This window comes from Tamandua tetradactyla, chromosome 3 (assembly GCF_023851605.1).
Source record: "Tamandua tetradactyla isolate mTamTet1 chromosome 3, mTamTet1.pri, whole genome shotgun sequence".
NCBI lineage: Eukaryota > Metazoa > Chordata > Mammalia > Pilosa > Myrmecophagidae > Tamandua > Tamandua tetradactyla.
The window spans coordinates 64,060,430-64,064,713 of NC_135329.1; the positions used below are offsets into that span (position 1 = coordinate 64,060,430).

Here is a 4,284-nt window from a genome sequence, read left to right on the forward strand (position 1 = left end):
CAAGTCATTATGATCTGGGGCAATATTTCCCAAACCTTTTTTCAATTCTAGCTCTAAAAGTGATTCTTTTTGTACATTATTTTTTCCATAATCACTACCTCTCCCCACATGAAAATTATATCTATCTCTAAATATGTAGATATATTTATAGATGTATATATAGTGATATATACATAGAGAAATATGCCATATATATGTGTATTTGTTTATAGACTTATATGTACTGTGCTTTATACATGAAAGGAAAAAGATTAAGTTTCATCCCCTAGTACCAATTTTTGTCCATCAGGCACACACACAAAATAATTCAAAACTGAGGATAGGCGGGCCGCGGTGGCTCAGCGGGCAAGAGTGCTTGCCTGCCGTGCCGGAGGACCCCGGTTCGATTCCCGGCCCCAGCCCATGTAAAAAACAAACAAACAAACAAAATATAATAAAACAAGAAAATGTTTAAAAATGTTTCCCTTTCTTCCTCACTTCCTTCCTTCCATCCTTCTTTCTTTCTCTGTCTTTCCTTCCTTTCCTCCCTCTTAAAAAAAAAAAAAAAAAAAAAAACTGAGGATATTCAAGGTAGCATCCTAAAAATTAAGTATGATTTGTTGATAAGAGAGAAAACCAAAGTAAAATAGACAGGGGAAGATGGATGCACATTGTAAGGTGAGGGAACACCTTGAAGATGTTCAGAAGGCAAGAAAGGAGATCCCAGTTCTATAAGGATATTCATCTTATATCAGTTTCATTTATACCCAAATCCATTCAGTTAGACACTAATACAGTTGAGTATCTAATACTTTAGAAACCCCATCAAGAGGAATACTATAAAACAAAGGATTGCAATTTCAAAGAAAAGTACTGTTTTCATCCATATGTCTGAGGAAATTGTAAATGTAAAAACATCATAAAGAATTCCAGAAATGGTGCCACTAAAAAAGGGTAAATCTGACTTTACACATAAGGAGCTCTATATAAATTAGATGTTTAAAATATACATCTCTAATCTCTTTTGCTAGTCTATGCTAGTCTCTTTTATGTCACATATAATTGCATGATTGACAGAAGAAGAAGGAGTATCAGATGGAAAGATGGGGGTAATGGATAAATGACAATATATCAAGACATTTTATTACCTTTTCTTTAGACTGCATTAGAGGCCAAGAAAATACAATGAAAAACTACACACCCGTGACTGAGTTTATTCTCCTGGGACTGACAGATTGAGCTGATTTGCAACCTGTCCTTTCTGTGGTATTCCTTGTGATCTAATCACAGTAATTGGCAACATGACCATGATTTTGTTAATCAGAAGTGACTCAAAACTTGACACCCCAATGTATTTCTTCCTCAGTCACCTGTCCTTTGTTGATGTCTATTATTCCACTACTGTCACTCCTCAGATGCTAGTTAATCTCTTATCCAAGAGAAAAAACATTTCCTTCAATGGCTGTTTGGCACAATTCCATTTATTCATTGCCCTGGTGATCACAGAGCATTATATATTGTCAGTAATGGCTTATGACCACTACATGGCCATCTGTAAGCCTTTGTTATATGGAAATAAGATGTCCAAATGCACCTGCCTCTTTCTGGTCACTGCACCCTATATTTATGGCTCTGCAAATGCTCTTGTCCAGACCATCCTGATGCTACATCTGTCCTTCTGTGGGCCCAATGAGATCAACCATTTTTACTGTGCTGACCCATCTCTATTAGTCCTTGCCTGCTCAGACACCTGTGTCAAAAAACTGCCATGCTTCTTGGTGCTAGGTTCAACCTCACCTGTTCTCTCACTATCATCCTTGTCTCTTATATTTTCTTCTTCACAGCCATCCTGGGCATCCACTCAGCTGAGTGATCCCATCCAATGTCTGTCACCATCTTTTATGGAACTCTGTTATGCATGCATTTGAGGTCCCCTTCTGAGACATCAGTACAACAAGGGAAAATTGTTGCTTTTATTTATATCTTTGTGAGCCCTATGTTAAATCCTTTCATCTATACCCTGAGGAACTAAAATGTTGAAAGAGCAATAAGGGAAGTTATTTCAAATAAATTTTTTGCCAAATAAGGCAGGCATTTTTGATACAGGTTCATAACAAGCCTTCCTTATCTACCTATTAGATAGCATCTTAAATTACCAAATCATTTTCTGTCATTGAGTAATTTTGCCTTTTTAAAATTCACTTATAGAAATTGGAACAGTGTGTCACACTTTTTTGGCAGGTTTACAGTGTCATTTCAGTAAATTAAAACACACACACACACACACACACACACTTATAGAATTTCAAAGACAACCCAGAAGGTACAGTCACTGCTCCATATAACCAAAACAGAAAAGGTGGTTCCATCTTTAGTTGTCATGTTTGTGCAAAGTTAAGAAAGATAATTAGGACATGCAAGGGCAACTTATGTTTTAAAATGTTCAATAACTTCCAATTCTACCAACCACAGCAGATGTGTTCTAATTTTTTTACTGAAAACATATGCCAAGGAAGGTCTTTTGGGTATGTCTGAGATTATTTCTCTAAGGAACATTCCTGCATTAAAATGCACTTGGTCATGATGTATAATTCTTTTAATGTGCAGTTGCATTGATGTGCAAGTTTTTTTGAGGATTTTTGTATCTATATTCTTTAAAGAGATTGGTCTATAATTTCTTTATTCTATAGAACATCAGTCTTTGGTATTAGGGTGATGTTGGTGTTATATAATAAGTTAGGTAATGTTCTTTATACTTCAGCTGTCTGGGAGAATTGTGTGGGATTGGTACCAACTCTTCTTATAATGATTGGTAGACTTTATCACTGAAATCTGTTTCCATTTCTTCATTTGTGATTGGTTTGCTGAGGTCTTCTAATTATTCTTGAGTCAGTGCAAGTTGTTCCTCTAATCTAGGAAATTATTCATTTCATCCCCACCATCTAATAATAAGGTTTTTGACATGCAAAAGTCTTCAGATGTTTCAAAGTTTATTTTGCATGGGCAGGCACCAGGAATCGAACCTGGGTCCCTGTCATGGCAGGAGAGAACTGTGCCTGTGAAGCCACAGTGGCTCACCCCAGATGATTTTCTTTTTAACCTACATCTGTCCCCACCAGTATATGATACTCTTCTCCACCCTTTCATTATCACTGCTTTTCCTTTAAAAAAATATATTCCATGTTGGTGTTTTATCTATCTGTCTATCTATTTAACTATGCATCCATTTAAGCACACATAAATATTTGATTATATAACCTTTGCATATTTTATTATTAATTTGGATTTATGTTGTGAATTTCCACTTTAGGCTTTTTGCCTTGCATATTTTCAAGTTGTGGTGTGTAGATTTTTTTCTTTTTCATTTTAGACCACTTTCTTGAAAGTACAAACTAATTTCTTGTTATACATGGTAGTACTTTTTTCCATTTTACCTTTTAATTTTTCATTGTATATTTTGAAATGCTAAAACGTAGTATTTTTAAAATATTATCAAACAGTATTTCACTTAATATTGATTATTTCTTTGCTCTGACAATTTAAGTTCCTTCCCATCTATGATCTAGTTGATATTTGCCTGTACTATTAAATTCCTTTTATGATTTTATTGCTTAAGTTTTATTGTGAACTATTTGCAACATATAATACATAGAAAATAATATAAAGACTACCATATAAAACTATTGTTAGTAAATATCTACAAAATGACCCATTTGCTGCAGATTTTTTTTGAAAGTTATAAGACATTAATGTTGAGCCCACCCTGGCTGATTTTATTCCTTTATCCATTTTTTGCAATAAACTCTACTATGAATTTAATGTTCTTAATATTAAGTCGACATATCATTTGTTAAGTATGTATCCATAGAATTATACAGTATTGTTTTGCAGGATTTGAACTTTTGGTTCATAATCTTCACACATATAAGTTCCATACGTGGTGTACAATCAGTGGCTCACAATCTCAGCACATAGCTTCCCTCCAGCCACACCAATATACCATAAACTTAAAAGGAATATCAATATAACGAATAAGGATAACCTCTCAGCTCTGTTTGAAATCTTTCAACAACTGAGACTTTAAACTTGTATGGTCAGTTTAGTTGAATACCATAATTACATGGAATAGGAAGTGAGATTTCATTAGTTTATACAGGTTAGTGTGATGCTGCAACATATCCTAGAGTAATTTGGGCATAGAAACAAAAAGTATTTTCAAAGTTCCCTTGGGGGACTAGGGGAAAATAAGAAAATATTCAGCTTCTCCATTTGCAAAATTTATGATATTCTCACACATATAAGTGA

General features: G+C 34.4%; 1 pseudogene; it reads left to right on the plus strand.

Annotated features, from left to right (window-relative positions):
• Nucleotides 1-1,164: 1,164 nt before the first annotated feature.
• LOC143675585 (olfactory receptor 5M10-like) lies at nucleotides 1,165-2,065 on the plus strand (annotated as a pseudogene).
• The last annotated feature ends 2,219 nt before the right edge of the window (nucleotides 2,066-4,284 follow it).